This window comes from Panthera leo, chromosome A1 (genome assembly GCF_018350215.1).
Source record: "Panthera leo isolate Ple1 chromosome A1, P.leo_Ple1_pat1.1, whole genome shotgun sequence".
Taxonomy (NCBI): domain Eukaryota; kingdom Metazoa; phylum Chordata; class Mammalia; order Carnivora; family Felidae; genus Panthera; species Panthera leo.
Window position 1 is genome coordinate 44,649,297 of NC_056679.1, and position 23,441 is coordinate 44,672,737.

Genomic DNA, 23,441 nt, shown 5'->3' on the forward strand with positions numbered 1-23,441 from the left:
TCCAGCAACTCCCAGTTTATTTTCTATTGTTAAGAGTCTATTTTATGGTTTGTCTCTCTCTTTTTTTTACTCCTATGTTCATCTGTTTTGTTTCTTAAATCCCACAGATGAGTGAAATCATATGTTTTTTGTCTTTCTCTGACTTATTTTGCTTAGCATAATACTCTGTAGCTATGTCCATGTCATTTCAAGTGACAAGATATCATTATTTTTTATGGCTGAGTAATATTACATTATATATACACTACATCTTCTTGAAGTTTAGAGCTTAGGTGATTTGTGGGATGATTGTGTCATTTACTGAGACTGGAAGCAAGGAAAAGGAGCTGGTTGGAAATAAAACACTTAGTTCAGTCATTGAATTGTTGGAGACACATGTAATTAGTCCAAATAGAAAAGTGTTTGAAGATTTAAAGAGAAGCCTGGATAGAAAAAGATATTTGAAACAGTGCATAGTTAGGAGTTTAAACCAATGGTTAGAATGAGGTCACTTCATGATGTTTTGTAAAGTGAGAAAAATAGGTCTTTAGTGACACCAATATTAAAGGGATGACAATGGCATTGGGGCCAAAAAGACAGGAGGAAAACAGAAGACATTAATGCCACTAAAGCAAAAACAGGTGAGAGGATCTCAAAAAATAAGGGCGATATGGCCTAGCTAAATGCTACAGAAATTGATGGGATATTAGAAAATAAAATATTCACTGGACTTTTTTGTCATTAATAACTTAATGGCAATCATTTCAGTGGAATGTTATGACCTGAGGTTCGATTCCTGAAATGGGGAGACATGAGTGTAGACCACTCCTACAAGACTTTTAACCCATGTAGGGGTGCCTGGGTGGCTCAGTCGGTTAAGCGTCCGACTTCGCCCAGGTCACGATCTCATGGTCCGTGAGTTCGAGCCCCGCGTGGGGATCTGTGCTGACAGCTCAGAGCCTGGAGCCTGCTTCGGATTCTGTGTCTCCCTCTCTCTCTCTGCTCCTCCCCCGTTCATGCTCTGTCTCTCTCTGTCTCAAAAATAAATAAACATTTAAAAAATAAAAAAAAGACTTTTAACCCATGTATAATGCCTAGAGGGCTAGCCAGCGAGAAACATCCAACCCAGGGAAGGTTATTTTAGTGTTTTGAGACAGAAGGAACAGGTGTTTAAAAGCCCAATGAGGGGCACCTGGGTGTCTCAGTTGATGAAGTGCCTGACTCTTGACTTCGACCCAGGTCACCATCTCAGGGTTGGTGGGTTCACGCCCCTTGTCGGGCTGTGTGCTGACAGCTGAGCCTGCTTGAGATTCTCCCTCTCTCTCTGCCCCTCCCCTACTCACATTCATCCTGTATCTCTCTCTCCCTCTCTCTCTCTCTGTGCTTCTCCCTGCTTGTGCGCTCTCGCTCTCTCTCTCTCTCTCAAAATAAATAAATAAACATTTTAAAAAGCCACCTGACAAGCACCAGTTGAAAAGGAATGTGTTGAAAAACAAAGGAAAAAAATGGAGTAGGGCTGGGGAGATGAACTAAAAGGAAGAGATAGTTTACAGAGCCCCAGAGCAAGGAGCATTGCAGAACTGCTGAAGCCATTCCAAGATGAGGAAGCTCCCAAACTCAGGCACTCACAATGGAGGACAGAAGTTCCCTCACCGGCTGGTCTCACTTATCTCAGCAAAGTAACAGCTATTGTTGTCTTCTAAGAGCCTAGGGTAAGTGGAGGGGCAACAGAATTGGTGAAAGAACAGCAATAACACTTAACGCTTATTGTACACTTATACTCCATGGTAGATGGTGTGCTAAATCTTTTACAAATATTACCTCTTTAAATCTCACAACTATTTTCAGATGCAGATGCTATTATTACTTCTATTTTACAAATGATGAAATTGAGCTCAGAGGGCTAAATATCTTGCCCCAAATTACACAATTTGTAAATGATACTGGTGTGAATGGAGATAAAATTTGACTTCATGCCTTTAACTGCTAGTAACCTTATGCTGTTTCTTGAATACTAAAATTCTTTTGTAATTAATGAGGAAAAAATCTGTTTAAGCAAAACTCACATTACCTTTTAGCAGCGTCAGCGGCTAAACTGGGGCTCAAGAAAGAGAATTTTAAGACCAGTATGCAAGAAGGCAGGATTCCTCCAGAATGGTTCACTAGCTACAGTGGCTTAACGAAGTACCACACTTTCTTCGGACCTTCTTCTTTCACTTTCGCATCAGTCCTTCAAAGCTCCCAGAATCACACCTCTTTAAAAAGACTTTTGCCATCCCCTTTTCCTTGCCCTCAAATTATAGGTTAGGCATTTTTCTCAGTATGCAGCACCATGTCTGTAGATATTTCACACTTACCTTGTTCTCATCTCTGGCTAATTTGACTGTCTCGCTCTATATCCTGAGACTACCTAAAGAGCAGAAGCTATGCCTTTTATCTCTCAATTCTAGCCACACAGCTAATCAAGTTACATAAAGGCACTCAACACAAGCCTCCTGAATGCACTAATTTTAAGTATGTTTTTATATATGCTAAAATGATTTTTCTGATTCATCAATAAAACATTAGTTTAAATGCTTTATTTTCATATTGTGTTATTGTTTTACCCTGGTAATGGATTAAGCTGATTCATCTCTCCCTCTCCCTCTCTCTCTATCCACATATATTAATGGACTTTTTAAAAAACGGTTTCAGGTTCACAGCAAAATTGAGAAGAAGGTGCAGAGATTTCCCATATGCTACCGGCCCTCACACACGCATAGTCCATTAGCAACATCCCCCACTGGAGAGGTACGTTTGTTATAACCGATGAACCTACCCTGAGACATCATTAACACCCAAAGTCCATTGTTTATATCAAGGTTCATTCTGGGCGCTGTGCTTTTGGTCAGTTTGAAATGTATGATAACATATATCCACCACCTTACTAATGTGTGGAGTAGTTTCACTGACCTAAAAGCCCTCCATGTTCTGCCTATTCATCCTTCCCTCTCCCCAGCTCTTGGCAACCACTGATGTTTCTACTTTTTCCATAGTTTGGCTTTTCCCAGAATGTCATTTAGTGGGAATCATATAGTAGATAGCCTTTTCATATTGGCTTCTTTCACTTGGTAATATGCATTTAAGTTTCCTCCATGTCTTTTCATGGTTTGATAGCTCAATTCCTTTTAGTGGTGAATACCATTCCATTGTTATTTATTCATCTACTGAAGAACAATACCTACTAAGGACATCTCAGTTGTTCCCAAGTTTTGGCAATCATGAATAAAGCCACTTTATAAAACATCCACATACAGGTTTTTGAACAGGCGTACATTTTAAACTCCTTTGGGTAAATCCCAGGAGCATGATTGCTGGACCATATGCTAAGAGTATGTTTAGTTTTGTGGAAAACTGACAAACTCTCTCAGTAGTTGTATCATTTTGCATTCCTGTCAACCGTGAATCAGAGTTCCTATCGCTCCACAGCCTCAGCAGCATTTGATGCTGTCAGTGTTCCAGATTTTGGCCATTTTAATCGATGTGCCGTGGTATCTCACTGGTTTGATTTGCACTTCTCTGATGACATATAATGCGAAGAATCTTTTCATAGGCTTATTTGCCATGGTAAATTTTCTTTGGTGAGGTACCTGTTAAAGTCTTTGGCCTGTTTTATAATTGAATTGTTTTCTTATTGTTGCATTTTAAAAGTTCTTTGTATATTTTATTTTATTTTTTTTTTTAATTTTCTTTAACGTTTGATTTATTTTTGAGACAGAGACAGAGCATGAACGGGGGAGGGGCAGAGAGAGAGGGAGACACAGAATCGGAAGCAGGCTCCAGGCTCTGAGCCATCAGCCCAGAGCCGACGCGGGGCTCGAACTCACGGACCGCGAGATCGTGACCTGAGCCGAAGTTGGCCGCTTAACCGACTGAGCCACCCAGGCGCCCCTCTTTGTATATTTCAGATTATAGTCCTTTATCAGTTAGGATAGGTGCAAACATTTTCTCCCAGCATACCACTTGTCTTTTCAACATCTTTTCAGTGTCTTTAACAGAACAGGAATGTGTACTGTTTTTAAAGTTTCTATTTAAATTCCACTTAAATGAATACAGTGTAATATTAGTTTCAGGTGTAGGATATAGTGATTCAACACTTCCATACAACACCATATGCTCATCACAACAAGTGCCCTCCTTAACCCCCATCACCTATATCACCCATCTCCCACCCATATCCTTTTTGGTAACCATCAGTTTGTTCTCAATAGTTAAAAGTCTGTTTCTTGGCTTCTCTCTCTTTTTTTCCTTTGCTCATTTGTTTTGTTTCTGAAATTCCTCCTATGAGTGAAATCATATGGTATTTGTCTTTCTCTGATTGATTATTTTGTTAGCATAATAAGCTATCTCAATCCATGTCACTGCAAATGGCAACACTTCATTCCTTGTTTTGGCTGAGTAATAAATATTCTATTGTGTGTATATGCCACATCTTTTGGTGTGGCCACTCTGGGGAACAGTATGGAGGCTCCTCAAAAAGTTAAAAATAGAACTACTTTACAATCTAGTATAACTTCACTACTAGGTGTTTATACAAAGAATACAAAAATACTACCTCAAAGGGATTAATGCACACTGATCTTTATATTAGCACTATCTACAATAGCCAAATTATAGAAATAGTCCAATTGTTCATCAACTGATGAATGGATAAGGAATGTTTAATTGCAATGAATTCCAGCTTATCAATTCTTTCTTTCTTTTGGTGCCATGTATCTCAAAAGTCATTTTTGGGGTGCCTGGGTGGCTCAGTTGGTTAAGTGTCCAACTCTTGGTTTTGGCTCAGGTCATAATCTCACGGTTCATGAGTTCAAGCCCTGCATCAGGCTCTGTGCTGACAGAGCAGAGCCCGCTTGGGATTCTCTCTCTCCCTCTCTCTCTGCCCCTCACCTGTACACACACACAATCTCTCTCTCTCTGTCTCAAAATAAATACATAAACTTAAAAAAATTTAATTAAAAAAATAAAAAGTCATTTTCATTCCTACAATCTCTTGGATTTTCTCCTATGTTTTCTTCTAGGAATTTTATAGTTTTGCATTTTATATTTAAGTTTTTGATCCAATTTGAGTTAATTTTTGTGAAGGGTGCAAGGTTGAGTTTGACTCATTTTTTGACATGCGGCTATCTCATTGTTCCAACGTCAATTGTTGAAAAGACTATCGTTTTTGCATTGTATTGCTTTTCCTCCTTTCTCAAAGATCAGCTGACTATATTGATGTGGTTCTATTTCTGGGCTCTCTATTCTGTTTTTATTGATTTGTTTCCAATTTTTTTTCTTGTCACCACTGTTACTAATGACACTGACCTGCTTATTAGAATGGGGTCAAAACGAGAGTTTTATATACAGAATACATAAAAATATTCTGTGTCATTATTTTATTGTACTCTATTACTTAAGTTAAAAAAAGAAAAGTAATATATCTGTAATATAAAATATGGTGGACAAATAGGCATAGTATGAAAAAATTCACATAAATAACTGATAAAAATGTGTTATTATTTAGATTCACCCCCAAATTACTATTTACACAATTGTAAGGTGTAATACAACCATCAATAAAAGCAAAAATCCTTTATTTTTTAGGTATGCAAATTAGTGTGAGGTTAGATGAATTTAGCAAAACAGGGTTCGTTGTTTTATATGCTACCATCTGAAATGGACAGATGTGAAGTTATTCTCTAAGCATATGTTGAAGCTTAAGCCTTTTTATGCCTTAATTTCATGCTTTCCTTGATGCATAGTTTATAAAGCAGGCAATCTGGCAAACTGTAACTGTATTAAGGGTCCTCAAGTAAGATAGAATCTATACTGAGTAAAACTACATCACAAAGCCCAGAACTACATCATGGTTTATTTATGTTGAAGCTTGGATTATATTTTCCAGATGGATAATATATCTATGTCCTCTTAAAGGGTCCCTCTGTTTAAAGAGTTCTATGTTTTTGCTCACATTCCTTTGCTCACTATACCTTTATAACGTTTGAAAAGTGCACGCTCCTTCACATATTTCTGAGGAGTTACATATAAGGTTTATACTAACTTTTGATTTAGAAATGTCCAAACCTATTAGACCTATCCAACCTATTAAAAAGTTAAAAAAATATTATACTCATATGTCCATCACCAGATTCAGTGTTAACATTCTGTTCCATATGCCTTTATGCCTTCTAGCTCCCCCCACACACATGTGCTTGTGTGCCCCACTCCCCAACATACACCCAAACTGGCTGTTCCCTGAAACTCTTATTAGTATCCTGAGGACATCATAACACTTTACTCCCAAATGCTTCAATATGAGTTTCTTAAGAATAAAGACATTCTGCAATATAAACTCAATACCATTTCCATCACCTAGAAAATCAACAATAATTACATAACATCATCTCAGTTTATATTCATATTTCCCTAACTGCCCTAAAAACGTTTTATTCTGTTATTATTTTAAAATCTAGGATCTAATCAAGTTCACAGAGTGCATTTGCTTTTTGTATCTGTTTGAACACCTTCAACCTAGAGCCACTTTACAACCTCCAAACTTTCGTAATCTTTCCAAGACATTAACTTTGTTAAAACAACCAGGGCAATTCTCCATAGCAAATCTCACATTACAATTTTGATTGCTTTCTCATAGTGTTGTCTCACTTGTCTTGTTTGTGTACCCTTTATATTGCTAGTAAATGGAAATTTAGATCTGAAAGTTAAATGTTTGTGGCAAGTATAGGTGATGCTTTGCCTCTCTCAGATGCCACAATATGTCAGGCTGTGTTTTCTTGGTTATATATACTGTTTGATAACCTGCTTAGGGAGTGATTACCAGATATGTCCATTAGAGAAGTACTTATTTTTCTTTTGTAATTAGCCTCCTCACACATTTTTATTGTGATGTCAAGAATGTTTCTCATAAGATCAATTTGTTGCAAAGGATATATGATTCAGCATTTTAGATATTATTGGTATTCTTCATAATGTTTAATGTTACGTGCCAACCTAACTGGCCACAGAGAGCCAATATTAAACATTATTTCTGATTATCTGTCAGAGTGTTTCTGGATGACATTAGCCTTTGAATTGGTAGACTCAGGAAAGTAGATTGCATCCCCCACCCAACAACAATGTGGGTGGGCATCATCTAATCAGATGAGGGTTTGAATGGAATAACAGCAGAGGAAGGAAGAATTTTCCCCTTTCTCATGCCTCACTGCAAAGCTGGGACATCTCCTCTCATCTTTTCCTGCATTTAGACAGGTATTTATACCACTGGTCTATTCTCTGGTTCTGAGGCTGAAGCATATCACCAGTTTTCCTGGATCTCCAGTATGCAAAAGCAGATCATGGGACTTCTCAGCTTCCACACTCACACGAGCCAATTCCTCATAAAAAATGTATATATACATACATACATGCACACACACATCTGTATCTCTGGAGAATCTTTACTAATACATGCTTTAATATATTTTTTTCAAAAGCCTGTACCATCAAATTTAACTCATTTAATGTACAGAAAATATCTTATTAAACTGAATTTGCAAATGACCCCGCTAAATGAGACTTAATTTTAATTTTAGAAGTCTAACAATTTTTTAATATGAAGAAACATGGTTATTTACATTCCCATGAGAACCACATTACTTCTGAATTCACAGATAGACAGGGATATGAAAAGTGAGGAAAGGGGTAGAGAGAGAAAGAGTGAGAGACAGGGAAGCTTGCCATGAATTTTTTTTCATAAAGATTGAGATAAAGAGTGCCATTGTCTTTTTTTGTTATACACAAGCCCTCTCTACTCTTCAGGGGATCTTCCTTAACATAAAATCATTCTAGAATTGTCTCTTTATATAGTGTCCAGCAGTTGTTAGCATTCAGTCGCAAGATTTGGATTCCCTTCCTTCCTTCCTTCCTTCCTTCCTTCCTTCCTTCCTTCCTTCCTCTTTCTCTCTCTCTCTCCCCCTCCCTCCTTCTCTCTTTTCTTTCTTTCTTCTTTCTTTCTTTCTTTCTTTCTTTCTTTCTTTCTTTCTTTCTTCTTTCTTTCCTTCAACTTAGTAGAATGATAATTATGAAAGGGAGTTGGAAAGGAGGATTTGTTCAGCACAGATGCATTCTTGCATGGATCACGTTTAGGAAGTGGTATTTATGAAAGCTGAGGATATGCAAATTGATTACCTTAAGTATAAGCCAATCCTTGTAGCTCCTAAAGGTATATATGTATACTCCAGTGTTGAAACCTCTGGTCTAAAGGATAATCACCGAGGATAATAATCACTAATAGTATATGAGTTTATAATATGGGCCAGGCCCTTTAGATATTTTATTTGTAGCCCTCACAACAGTCCTGTGAAGGAAGTATTATATTTCCAATGTAGAACCAGAGATGTGCATACACATGAATTTCATATGACCCTGCAGCAATTTAACCAGGTCAGGAGACTACAAAACCTCCATTTTTCCATTATTCGAAGTTGCTGCTCACATAAATTATAGTCAAGGCCTTTTGACTAATTTTTCTAAATGAGGCCCAGAATTTTATACAATGCTAAACAAGGGATTTTCATTGATATTTTAAATTTAACCTATGAGTATGATGTGCTAATGAGGATCAAGGCCTTTAAAGTATAGCTTGTGTCTCTAAGTGGTTATCTTCTTTAGTTGATAGTGAGGTACAATTATTTTATCAATCAATATAGATGCTCAGGTTCATGCTTAATTTATTTATTTATCCTTATGAATTTTGGTACATGTGATGTAATGGCATTCAGTCTTCATTTGTTCCTCATTTACAGTCTTACTACTGAACAGAACACCTGGACAAGAACATGCATGACATATTTTAGTAGTAGATTCTGGGGTAATTGATTATATAACTTGAAAAAGCTGCTCATCCTAAAGTCTGGACTCCCAACTCCTGTGTATGTATAAGTTAAGAAAAGTTAAATATAAAATATGCCATTTGAATTCAGAAAATAACTCCAATTTGTAAACATGTGACCTTCCCAAACTAATGTTATGATTTTTTCCCATTTTTTTCAATTTTTAAAGCATTTTAGAGTGTTCAGATTGCCTTACATATGTAAACTTACTCTGATCATCTTTCTGTTAGCCCTCCAATGCCTAGTCTGCTAAAATAACAGACAGAACATTCCATGGGATGCTCTAAAGCTAATAAAGCCTTGGTCCCAAAAGCACTGACTCAGGTAAAACGTTCTGAAGGTTCAGGAAAGGCAGAGCAAGCCCTGTCTCCTCAAATAAGCCTTCCCCTTGAGGTCATGCAAAATGCCCTGCTCACCGCAGGAACATTCTAACGTTAAAGGCAAAGAGGATATCCTTTTGGCTGCTAGTTGTGTGTGTGTGTGTGTGTGTGTGTGTGTGTGTGTGTGTGTGTTAATGTTAAAAGAGCTCCTTTGTTAAAAATAACAGAAGCAGTAATAAATAAACAATCTAGATAAATGAATATTTGATAGTACCAAAGGAAGTTACACATAAAAATTTTAAAAAGTCACAAATCACTGTTGTTTCAACACGTTATAAGAGAAATGCATAACTGAAACTAAAAACAAAAAAGGGCTTGGATAACATAGAATTGATACAACTGTGTGGGTTGTTTTAGACATAAATATTTGAAGAGGCAAAATAGTACTATACAGAGTTCAATTAGAGGAGATAAGACATTTTTCAGCAGTCAGTTTTAAAAGGATCAGAAATATAATGTGATTTTATAAAGTTCTAATTTATATTTATCTGCTTTATTTATTCATGTATTACATAGAAAGAAATATTGAATTGAGAATTAGTGTATTTGGATTGTTATCCTACTATTCCCACTAGTTGACTATGATACTGAACAAGTCCCTTAACCAATTTGGGGTCCTGTTTCCTCATGGGTAACAAGAATATGATACATATATATAAAGTACCCAATAAAGGCCAAGAGTTGTGCAGTTTGCTAGAAATTCAAATGTGATTAAGAAAGATTTGCTATCCTTTAAGAACTTAGAGGTGTGTGTTGGGTGGGGGAGATGAGAGGACAAGGGTGAGAGAAAGTGAGAGAAGGAGACACCATTTGAGTTGTACATTGAAAAAAATAATTATACAAAAGGTGGAAGCAAAGTACAAAACAAAACAAAAAAGTATGGAGTAATGAGAATGTATAGTTGTTGGAAAATTATGTATTTGGACTAGACTTCTATGATTAATCGATGTTCTAAAATGTGCAATGCCTGTCAATTTTATGCTTAAAATAATTCTAAGTAACAACAGTTACTGGGTTCATGCCATTGGTTGCACATGTATCAGGTGCCTCATAATGTTGGTGGCTTAGAGTAATTGTAATGAAGAAATATTCTTAAATACAAGAGTAACTTTGAAAGAGTAAATGGAGAAAGAGAACCACACAGTATAGGATGTTTGCTTTATTTTTGAGATATAGAGAGACACTGTATGAGTGAGAAGGGGCAGAGAGAGAGGGGGACACAAAATCCGAAGGAGGCTCCAGGCTCTGAGATGTCTGCATAGAGCCTGATGCAAGGCTTGAACTCATGAACTACAAGATGGTGACCTGAGCTAAAATTGGATACTTAACCTACTGAGCCACCCAGGCACCCTGAAAATGTAACACTTTTAAAAGGTAGAAAAATAACATGACTTCTCTTAACAAACTTTAAATTCCTGAAAGCTAGATCTGGAAAGACAGAGACAAAGCAAGAAAGCACAGATATACAATGACTGCTTTGGTGCAAAACAATGCCTAAGGAGAAAGAGTAGTATAAATCCCCTTTTGGAGTCACTTCAAAGTAAATGCTGCTCTTTTCTCTTCTTTGGCTCTCAACAAAGCCCATGTTTTTTTCACTTTAGAACTTTGCAGTCACAAAATGAAGACAAGATATGAATACAAATATAAGCTCTCTATTGTAGCAACCTGAAGTGATCACATTTCATATAGCAGGAAGAGGAAAACTATACCAAAAAGCAATGTTCTCTTCTACCATGACAGTTACTATGCTCTCAAATGTCCTTAAATGTCATCTAGTAGGGACACTTTCAAAGCACACAGTATAAAAAGTTTATCTCTGCAACAGCTGATTAAAGATAACCTTAAATATTTGAAATTAGATTTAGAGCTAGGTGGTGGGTAGGGAGGAATCTGTTTCAGAGAATGAAGTGACCATGTTATATATTGGCAAAATATTTGGTAAACTTACTGTATAGAATATTTGAGAGGCAGAGCATATACCTAATGAAGTTATGGCTCTGACCAAAGAAATTCCTAGAAGAAAGTGACAAGAATGAATAGTATTTTATTAACTACATTGGATAAGGTACTACAAGGAGTAGATGAGGTCATAAATAAAAGTAACTTTAGGGGCGCCTGGGTGGCTCAGTTGGTTAAGCGGCCGACTTCGGCTCAGGTCATGATCTCACGGTCCGTGAGTTCGAGCCCCGTGTCGGGCTCTGTGCTGACAGCTCAGAGCCTGAAGCCTGTTTCAGATTCTGTGTCTCCCTCTCTCTCTGCCCCTCCCCTGTTCATGCTGTCTCTCTCTGTCTCAAAAATAAATAAACGTTAAAAAAAATTAAAAAAAAAAGTACCTTTAAAAAATATATTTTGGGAGGGCGCCTGGGTGGCTGTCAGTTAAATGACTGACTCTTTATTTCAGCTCAGGTCATGATCCCAGTGTTGTGGGAATGAGCCCCATGTTGGCCTCATGATGTTAATAGAACCTGCTCAAGACTCTCTCTTGGGGTGCCTGCATGACTCAAGTCAGTTAAGTGTCTGACTTCAGCTCAGGTCATGATCACATGGTTCATGAGCTTGAGCCCCACATTGGGCTCCCTGCTGTCATCACTGAGCCAGCTTTGGATCCTCTGTCCTCCCCTCTCTCTGTCCCTTCCTGCTTGTGCTCTCTCTCTTTCTCTTTCAAAATAAATAAATAAACAAATAATCATTAAAAATATATGTATATATATACATATTCATATATATACATTTTATGTATAAATATATATATGTATAAATATATATATGTATATATATATTTCTCTTTCCATTCAGCATGATATAGGACATTGCTAAAAAGAATATATGAGAACTGACATAGTGGATCCCAAACATCAGCTGTGGATAGGCTGCAGTCTTTTGCACTCTTTGCAAATTGATTCTGGGTGATCAATCAAGATCTTGAGCTAGATATGAACTGAAAGCTCTGAATACCAATTTACCTAATCACTGTCCTCTTTCTACCAGAAAGAAAGGTATAAAAAGGTCTATTGGATTGGAAGTTGTAGTTGTGCTACAGGAAAGGTATTACACAAGGCAATGAAAAAAACATAAGTAAATAATTCAAAGCCATTTAGAATGGGTTTATAAAATATAAACATGATAACAATAAGAAGGATAAAATAAGTGAAAAAAAGAGTCAAAATACAATAGATCTCAAAGGACAGAAAAAGGTGGCATAGACAACAAAGGGTACAAGACGTAGAATATGGAAGACCAGGGCTTGATACCTGATTATACCACTCATGTGTTATACAGACTTAGGCAAAACAATTTAACCTATGTGAATTTCAAGATCACAGTCTATAAAATATGGATATTACGCTTACCTTAAAGGTTTATTGTAGACATTTAAAAATATACAATATGTCTAGTGCTAAGCATAGGATCTTATGCACTTAATAGCTGCTATGATTATGGAGCAGTGGAGTGGAATGAGAAAGTAAGAAAGGGCTTTATGGGAGAAAGTAGTAATTGCCATGATGGCTTTTGAAACATATCAGATTCCCAAAGCCAAAAGCTTGGGTAAAATAGGCAGATCTTTCATTACCAAAGGAGAGATTTGAAAACAATGTGCTTAGGTATTAACCAAGAGATTCTAGTAATAAGTTACATCTTATTTCAGGAAAGAATTTGATAGAAAATACAATGAGAGAGCAATTTGAGGAAATGAGTACAGTGGACTCTGATTTCAAAAAAAAAAAAAAAAGGAACAAGTATAATGCTCTACCATGTTGTATGTTTCTCTGCCAAACACACTTATATTTTATTCTCATATATCACTCTAGTAAACCAAAAATCTTAAAGCTCCAAGACCATTAAGTAACTGAATGTGTTCTCCATTTTAAAAACGTATAGTTTTCAAAATTTCTTCACCAGATTAAATGGGTTTTGAAATAATAATTATTTCTTATGCATTTAAATATGCATCAAATATATATATGAAAAAATATTTATCTATGTTGATTTGAATTCTTTTCAAATTAATGATTAAAATATATCTTTTAAATATAATGATTAATTTTTTTGATTTTTTTTTTCAGGTAACTAGCATTCTTTTCTATGACCATTCAATACCATAACACTTTTGAATTTCCTTAAATGTCATTCATTTGTAGCTTTTCATTTTTGAGCATGAATATTACCTTTGGAATTCAGTAAGGTTGCTTTCTGAGTATTAGTTCTTAATCTGAATCTACAAATATAGTTTTGTAATCTGATATGTATTAAAATGTGCACTTAGCTATATTTTAATTATCTTTATTTTTCTTCAAATATTTTTCCTCTTTTTAAAATTTTTTAAACATTTATTCATTTTTGAGAGACAGAGAAAGACAGAGTGTGAGCAGGGGTGGGAAGAGAGAGAGGCAGGCACAGAATCTGAAACAGGCTCCAGACTCTGAGCTGTTAGCACAGAGCCCAATGCGGAGGTTAAACCCAGGAACCGTGAGATCATGACCTGAGCCAAAGTTGGACACTAACCAACTAAACCACCCAGGCGTCCCTCAAATATTTTCCTTTTGAACTGCTCATTTCTCATTTTTAATATTCCTTGAATAGCTTTGTGTTTCATAGATCTGTGTTGGAAGAAAAAAAATTTACTTTTCTTTATCTAAGTAAAGTGATGAGGGAAAAAGCCTGGTTTGTAGTTTTCTCTCAACTATTCTTAAACCCCATAATGAGGACTGTTCTTAAACCTCTAATAAATGTTGCTTGATGAAAATCCAACCACTAAGCACTAATAGAGACTAAACAAATACCTCTCGTGTATTCATTCCTTACTCAGATATGCCTTACAACATAGCACTTCCCCAAAATAGAAACAAAAAGTAACAGTGCTTCAGTTATTTAAGTATTAAGAATCACCTCAAGTAATCCAATAATACATGCAGCCCTGTTAAAAAATTTTTCAGAATTTACATATCATTAATTTTAAATCATGCATAGTTTTATTGTTCTGTTCTAAAAGTCTTTGAATATGTACAGATTCTAAATGAGTTATTGTTATCTTATTGAATGTTTGAATAAATGTTTTACTACAAAATCTTTCACACAGAAGAGACTAAAGGATTTAGAATACAGAAAGTAATTGGCTACCAACTTTGATTAAAAACAAACTCTTCTCCATGCCAAAATGGACTCTTCAGGTCAGAAGAGTCAGAAACAAAGAAGGATCTGAACCTGGTTTCTCCATCTGTCTGCGGAGCAGAGGCTCAGCAGTTATTATGATATGAGTTTGCCTTAAGTTTGTGGAACAGTTGTCATGACAACTGCATTTCTATGCATCACTGCTTCTTTGGGATCAGGAGAAGGGCTGAGAAAAAAGTTCCCTTGTTAGAAACAGAAAACATTGGAAAGTGAAATTTTGCAGTCATCTTTTCCAGAAAAGAAAATCTGTGGGTGTGTCTGATTGTGTCTGTGTGTGTCGTGGTGCGTGTATCTGTTTGTGTATGTGTGTTTGTGTGTTGAGGAAGAAGTGGTGTCCATTTAGAAGATTATAAGCCATTATTTTTTTTTCTTGGGACACACACCTGTATTTTAACTTCATTAAACAACTGTAGAATAAGGTCTATAAAGTTTAGAATAAGATCAATATATTTGATAACTTAATAGACTTATGAAATTGAACCAGACTACAAATTAGCCCAAAACTTAAATATATCACTAATCTTTCTATGTGTATTTTAAAATAAATGTATTAAAAAATAAATTTTATAAAATAAGTGTTATAAAAATAATAAAACAATAAAGTCATGGGATTATAACTAAGGGGTTTGTCCTTCATAAAATCATTATGCAATTTAAGTGTTGCGTGTAGTTACAAGTACTAATATTTGTGGTACTTATAGAATAATGAAACATGCCCTTTTAAATGGTATAGTGACTAAATGAGATAATATTTTTTGGTTTATTTAAGTTAAAGTTAAACATAAAAAAAAAACATGTAAAAATAACTTTTGTCAACAAGTCTTTAAATAGAATCAGTCTTGGTAAGTATTAAGGGAAGAGCCTTAAGTTCACTAGCAGGTCTGTTTAGAGGAGGTTTACAGACCAGGCCAGAGCCCCCATTTCACTCTAAAACAGCTGGAGGATTGAGAAATAACAGAAATGAAGCTGGTGGAGTTTTGGGAAAGTAGAAAACAGGAGCACGTGAGCCCGAGTTTGGTGAGGGAAGGGTAAAAGTTTTGAGGTTAAATCTTCATTTTTGGGGAGTCAAATGAGATTATGAGGACTTTAGTCAAATGAGCCCTGAGGACATATCAGGGCTGATATGACAGTAAACATGAGATAATGCTCAGGGAATGGATGTGTCTAGTATGTTAATTAGGCACATTTTAAGTTCATAGAAAGGAGTACAGAAAAAAAATATGTCAAAAAGAAAGGAGTGTTTAATTTTACAATGCAATTGCTTCAGCAACTATGCAACAGAATATCAGTTAATGCTTCAAGACAGATGTTTCAATGATGCATATAAATGTATTGAATAATTTGTGATTAAGCTTTTAGAATACTTATGGTGGCCATGTATTTTGTTTTTATAATTTTATTTTATCTGAGAATAATGTACCGAACTAATTGAATACCAGTTGTATATAGGTGAACATAGGACTTTTATGAAGCTGGCTTTGTCATTTTTCTTGAGATAGTGTCAATGGATATACCCCTAGATTTCTTTAACTTTTATCATAAAGGACTTTAAAGATGTAATTACACAGTGTTCTGGATTTTACTGCTGCTGTTGAGCATTTAGAGTCAGGGCTGCAATTCTACTGGACAGATGCGATTGACTTTAGGGTCTTTGTTCTGCCATCTAAGTACACTTTGTTTCAATGTGGGTTTTTTATTATTTATTTTATTTGTAACTTGTCTAAAATCTAAGAATATGTGTGTTTTATTATTTCTAAACCATTCTTTGCCTTCATATCTTTGTATCATCTCCTTATTCTCTTTTTATTTCTGATATTCCAATTAGATATGTTAGAATTTCTCCCTCAAAAACAAACAAAAAAACCTTCTCCTTCTAACCTCAATATTTCTTAACTTTTCCTTAGCATTTATCATCTTTATCTGTTCTTCCTATGCTGTGCTCTATGTAATAGGTTCATTACTATTTCTAGCTAGTGAATTTTCTATTACTAAATGATATTTAACAGACAAATTGGGCTTTCAAAATTCAATTAGTATTTTCTTCACTTCTTAAAATGTTATTTTGTATTTATGGCCAATATGATTGTTTTCTTTTTATTTGTTGATGAACTATTAACTTCTTTGTTATATTTACAATCCCCTTTCATTTCTATAGATGTTTATATGTACATTTTATATATTTGATCTAATCATTTCAATAACTGTCATCTGTGAGTTGAATTTTACTGTGTCTTGATTTTATTACAGAAAGCCTCTTTGTGCTACCTATTTCTTGTCACATCTGTCTTCCCCTACTCTCTCTCTACCATACCTCTGACAAACACTAATCTGTTTTCTATCTTTATAATTATGCCATTATGAGAACAATATATCAATTTAATCATGCAGTCAATGATTTTTTTCTCATTATTATGTTTCAGCCAAGTTGTGTGTCTATTAATATTTTCTTCCCTTTTATTGCTGAATAGTATTTCACAGTATGGATGTTCCACAGTTTGTATATTCATTATCTGTTGAAAGATATCTGAAACAATCCAGTTAGGAAATGGGCAGAAGACATGAACAGACATTTTTCTAAAGAAGACATACAGACTGGGGCACCTGGGTGGCTCAGTCAGTTGAGCGTCCGACTTCAGCTCAGGTCATGATCTCACGGTTCATGGGTTTGAGCCCCGCATCAGGCTCTGTGCTGACAGCTCAGAGCCTGGAACCCACTTCAGATTCTGTGTCCCTCCCCTCTCTCTGCCCCTCCCCTGCTCATGCTCTGTCTCCCTCTGTCTCAAAAATAAATAAAAACATTAAAAGAAAAATAAAAAAAAAAAGAAGACATACAGATGGAATTTAAAGCAAAAATGAACTATTGGGACCTCATGAAGATAAAAGCTTCTGCACAGCAAAGGAAACAATCAACAAAACTAAAAGGCAACCAACGGAATGGGAAAAGATATTTGCAAATGACATATCAGACAAAGGGCTAGTATCCAAAATCTATAAAGAGCTCACCAAACTCCCCACCCAAAAAACAAACAATCCACTGAAGAAATGGGCAGAAAACATGAAAAGACACTTCTCTAAAGAAGACATCCAGATGGCCAACAGGCACATGAAAAGATGCTCAACATCACTCCTCATCAGGGAAATAAAAATCAAAACCACCTCTCACAAATCAGATACCACCTCACACCAGTGAGAGTGGCTAAAATGAACAAATCAGGAGACTATAGATGCCAGAGAGGATGTGGAGAAATGGGAACCCTCTTGCACTGCTGGTGGGAATCCAAACTGGTGCAGCTGCTCTGGAAAACAGTGTGGAGGTTCCTCAAAAAATGCAAAATAGAGCTACCCTATGACCCAGCAATAGCACTGCTAGGAATTTACCCAAGGGATACAGGAGTACCGATGCATAGGGGCACTTGTACCCCAATGTTTATAGCAGCACTTTCAACAATAGCTAAATTATGGAAAGAGCCTAAATGTCCATCAACTGATGAATGGATAAAGAAATTGTGGTTTATATACCCAATGGAGTACTACATGGCAATGAGAAAGAACGAAATATGGCCCTTTGTAGCAACGTGGATGGAACTGGAGAATGTGATGCTAAGTGAAATAAGTCAAACAAAGAAAGACAGATACCATATGTTTTCACTCTTATGTGGATCCTGAGAAACTTAACAGAAACCCATGGGGGAGGGGAAGGAAAAAAAAAAAAAAGGTTAGAGAGGGAGGAAGCCAAAACATAAGAGACTCTTAAAAAATGAGAACAATCTGAGGGTTGATGGGGGGTGGGAGGGATGGGAGAGTGGGTGATGGGCATTGGGGCGGGCACCTTTGGGATGAGCACTGGGTGTTATATGGAAACCAATTTGACAATAAATTTCATATAAAAAAAAGACATACAGATGGCTGACAGACACATGAAGAGGTGCTCCATGTGACTCATCATCAGGGAAAGAGAAATCAGAACTATAATGATATCACTCTGATTTTAGCCTGTCACAATGGCTAAAATTAACAACACAGGAAACAAAAGATGTTACCAAGGATGTGAAGAAAGGGGAGCCCTCTTACACTGTTGGTGGGAATACAAACTGGTGCCGCCACACTGGAAAACAGTATGGAAATTTCTCAAAACAGTTAAAAATAGAACTACCCTATGACCCAGCAATTGCACTACTAGATATTTTCTTAAAGGATCCAAAAATACTGATTCGAAAGGAAACATGCATCCCAATGTTTATAGCTGCACTATCAACAATAGCCAAATTATGAAAAAAGCCCAAATGTTAATCGACTGATGACTGGATAAAGAAGAGGTGGCATGTATACACACACACACACACACACACACACACATACACACAATGGATGTTACTCAACGATCAACATGAATAAAATCTTGCTATATGTAACAATGTAGATGGAACTAGAGGGTATTATTCTAAGCAGAACAAGTTAGTCAGAGAAAAAAGTACTATATAATTTCACTCATATGTGAATTTTAAGAAACAAAATAGATGGGGGTTCCTGGGTGGTTCAATCGGTTAAGTGTCTTCTTGATTTTGGCTCAGGTCGTGATCACGGTTCATGAGTTCGAGCTCAATATCGGGTTCCATGCTGGCAGTGTGGAGCCTGGTTGGGATTCTCTCTCTCCCTCTCCCTTGCTTGTATTCTTGCTCTCTTCCCCTCTCTCTCTCAAAATAAAATAATTAAATAATAATAATAATAATAATAATAATAATAATAATAATAAAAGACATAAAACAGATTAACATAGGGGGTGGGGGATAAAAGAGAGTGAGGCAAACCATAAAAGACTCTTGGCCACAGAGAACTGAGGGCTACTGGAGGGGAGGTGGGCAGGGGATGGGCTAAATGAGTGATGGACATTAAGGAGGGCACTGGTGATGAGCACCGGGTATTATATGCAAGTGATGAATCACTAAATTCTAATCCTGAAACCAATAACATACTATATGCTAATTAACTAAAATTTCAATACAAACTTGAAACAAAACAAAACAAAACAAAACAAAACAAAACAAAACAAAACGGGGGGAGTACCTGGGCTGCTCGGTTAAGCATCTAACTCTTGATTTCATCTCAGGTCATGATGCAATGGTTCATGGGACTGAGAGCCACATCAGGTTCAGAGCTGACAATGTGGAGCCTGAGTGGGATTCTCTGTCTCCCTCTCTCTCTGCCTCTCCCCTGCTTGCATGCTCTCATTCTCTCTCTCAAAATAAATAAATAAACATTAAAGAAAAGAAAGAAAGAAAAATATCTGGACTCTCCTGTTTTGGGCCATAATGCTGCTATAAAATATGTAAATATTTTATGCAGAAATAAGTATTGTTTTTTTATCCTGAATAAATGCTCAAGAGTATAATTTCTGGGTAATATTCAAAATGTGTGTGTGTGTATATATGGATGTATACGTGTGTGTTTTAAAGAAACTGCCAAATTATTTTCCATAATGGCTGTGCCATTTTACATTCCCAACAATAGTGGGAGACATCCATTTCTTTACATGCTTAGTAGCATTTGAAACTATCACTTCTTATATTTGTTGTTATAATGCATACACAGTGATATCTCATTATAGTCTTAATTTCTATTTCCCTAATCGGTAGTGATGTTGAACATCTTTTCATATGATTGCCATTTATATACCTGGTTCTTGTGTTAAATATTACTTCATGTCCTTCGCACATTTTCTAATTGGATTGTTTTGTTTTTTTTTTATGATTCAGTTTTGAGAGTTGTTGATATATTCTAGATATTTGTCTTTTGGCAGATATGTGGTTAGCAAAGATTGTATTCCATATTTAGTTCATTTTTTTTAAACAGCGTCTTTCAAAAAGCAGAAGTTTTAGTTGCTATTTTATTTACGCTTTATATTTTTCTCTCTAATTTTTGCTTCTGTTTTCTTCTTACTATTTTACTTTAGGTTTCCTGAACATTTTTTAAATTACATTTTGATTTATCTTTAGTATTTTTTAGTGTATCTTTTTGTATAACATTTTTTAGTGGTTGCTCCAAATATTCCATTATATATAAATAACAACAAATTTTATATGTGTCAACATTTTGCATATTAGACAGTGTTATAATTAGACATGGATGAAACTAGATTGTGTTATGCTAAGCAAAATAAGTGAGTCAGAGAAAGACAAATATCATATGATTTTACTCACATGTGGAATTTAAGAAACAACAGATGAACATAGAGGAATGGAAGGAAAAATAAGAGAAAAATAGAAAGGGGGGCAAACCATAAAGAGACTCTTAAATACAGAGAACAAGCAGGGTTACTGGAGGGTAGATAGGTGGGGGGATGGGCTAAGTGGGTGATGGGCATTAAGGAGAGCACTTGTTGGGATGAGCACTAGATGTTATATGTAAGTGATGAATCACTGGGTTCTACTCCTGAAACCAATACTACACTGTATATTAAATATTGAATTTAAATAAATAATTTTTTACAAAAAGAATAGGAGTCAATGTCTGTTGTCTAACTTCTCCTGTCTGTGGACAGGGTGATGAAAAAGTATGGGGTGTGAGGTGCTCTTAGTTACTTCTGGATGGAAGTAGAGTAGGATTTCAGGCTCCCCATGAAGTCTATGATGTCACTCTGACTGGGATGGGTAGGAACAAGTTATTACTGCTTCCCACGTGATTTCCACTAGCACCATGGAGAGGTGGCCTTGTTAATAACGAGTGATGAGTACTCTGTACTAGTACTTCTCTGACCCCATCCTAGCAGGGAGGGGAAGAAGTGTCTTACTACTCCTTAGTGAGGTAGAAATCCAGGCTCCCTATATGGTCTCCACCGTTGGGGTAAGGTATTGGGAAGGGGGTCTTGTTACTGCCACGTGAGGGCAAAACACCAGACATCCTACTTAGCCTTCTCAGAGACCACGACAACAGGAACTCTTTAACCCCTCCCAAGGGTGGATGCTTAGTTTCCTCAGTCAGCATTTGCTGGTTGGTGGGAGTATAGATTTTCCCCTTGTGTCTGGCTGAAGTAGATGATTTATTACCTAAAATTTTTCTGTCTAAATCATTTTGTCTTGCTAGGCTGCCCATTCTTAATATTTGGCCAGAGAGAGTAGAATTTCTTGGGACTTTTTTCTCTGCCTATTTGTATTTCCATGTTACTGACTTCTCCATAGTCCAATCTGGGCTATCTAAGGCAAAAATAAAACCTGGAGAACTCATCATGGTGTCATTCCTTGGGTCCCCAGGTACCTAACAAGTCTGCCTTATTTCTACCCTCTATGTTTCTTATGTGCTATTTACTGATTTATATATCTATTAAGTATATACATTATATATGTATGTGTTATTAGCATATATATGTGTGTTGTATATGTGTGATATATAAGGAAGAGGGAAGAGTCCATCTATACCATCTTCCCAGAAGAAAATCTGACTACATTTTTAAAATACAGCAGGAGTCTCTCAGCCCCTCTGCCACTCCGGGCCTGACCCACCATTTCTCACCTGCACTTCTGCAACTGCTTGCTACCTGGTAGTTTTTCTGCATTTCTTACCCTCATACACACTTGTCTCAGAGCAGTAAGAATCCTATAAAAACTAAGTCCCTGTCATCTCTGTTCAACACTCTCCAACAGTTTCTCTTCATTCTTGGAATTATATCCTAACCTTTCCCTGTGGCCCAAAGTCTCTTCATTACTTAGCTCTCTTCTACCCACTTGTTCCTTCTCTTACAATTTTTTCCCACGGCTCAATATGCGTTGGTTTTTGGAGTCTGTTTATGTTCCCAGAATATCTGCTTTGTCCTAAAGGCATTTAACCTGCTCTTCTCTCTCCTACAACACAGCTCAGTTATAAACATGTCTCATTCCTTCATTGCACTTAGATTTTTGCTCAAATGAATTCCTCTGGAGAGACTTCTTATCAATCTGTCTATAATAGCACCATCATTTTGATCACTTCCTGACCCTTTACCTTTTTTTAATAGAGCAAGAAGTAGGTACCCAATAAATATATTAGTTGAATTAAATTATTTAAATTAAATAAATGGCAAATTCACAAGAAAGGACATAAACCTAAAAAATTATATATTTTTCCCTTATCTATTTGCTGAAAATTCATTTTAAAATACCTAGTAGCAAGATCTATGCCTTGCTGTGGGTTACATTGTTTTTCTTTTTGACAGATAGCATTCACATTTCCAAATGTATAACCTTGTGGTCTTCTGATTAGTGTGCATGGAAAAAAGGAAATGATTTACCCTCCATGTGCTAATTTAAATGAGCTTATTGCTATTATTTTGAAATATAATAAATTGTCACTTAATTCTCAGTTTGGAATTGTATTTTAAGATTAAAGTAAGAATAGGTATTTTAATTTACTTATTAGAAAGAAATGTTACTCACTCCCTGAGCCTCTAGACAACACAGTCAATCTTTCAGTTTTTAAATAGTTAGCATATAGGAGTCACAGAACTGATCTGGAGTCCTGGGCTCTATTTCCAGTTTTGATTATGACTCACTGAGTAACCTTGGGAGAGTCAATTAACTTTCTGAGACCAAGTTCTGTTGGTATAAAAAGGAAACAGTAACACTTAATTCTCATGGGTATTGTGAATTGTTATTCATATTTGAAGTCATTTTCATGGTCTTTACACACACACAACACAAATTGCTATTTGAACTATAACAACTGAGTCAACACACAACTCGAAGAATGTAGCCTTGATTCATATATCCATCACCCGAAAGGCTGTCAGTTCTTTTTCTAAGATGATCTTTCCAAGGGACAAGTAGGATTACTCTCTAAAATTAAGTCAAACATATTACAATCATGAGCAAACTAATCTGATGCATCCAATAAATCAAATACACAAAAGGCCACTTCTGCTTTATCTTGACCTTTAAAGCTTTAGTTTTTGTGACTACAATTCCTCAATTGCAAGAATTCTCCTAACCATTTGCAAACAAACTCTAAAAACATTTTCCTATTGTGCTCTAAACGC

The 23,441-nt window shown here is 36.0% G+C and overlaps 1 protein-coding gene across 2 annotated transcripts in view; it reads right to left on the bottom strand.

The window, feature by feature from the left end:
* The window catches only part of KLHL1 (kelch like family member 1), a 353,595-nt gene that overhangs the window by 275,090 nt on the left and 55,064 nt on the right, over positions 1 to 23,441 (bottom strand). The window lies entirely within an intron of this gene.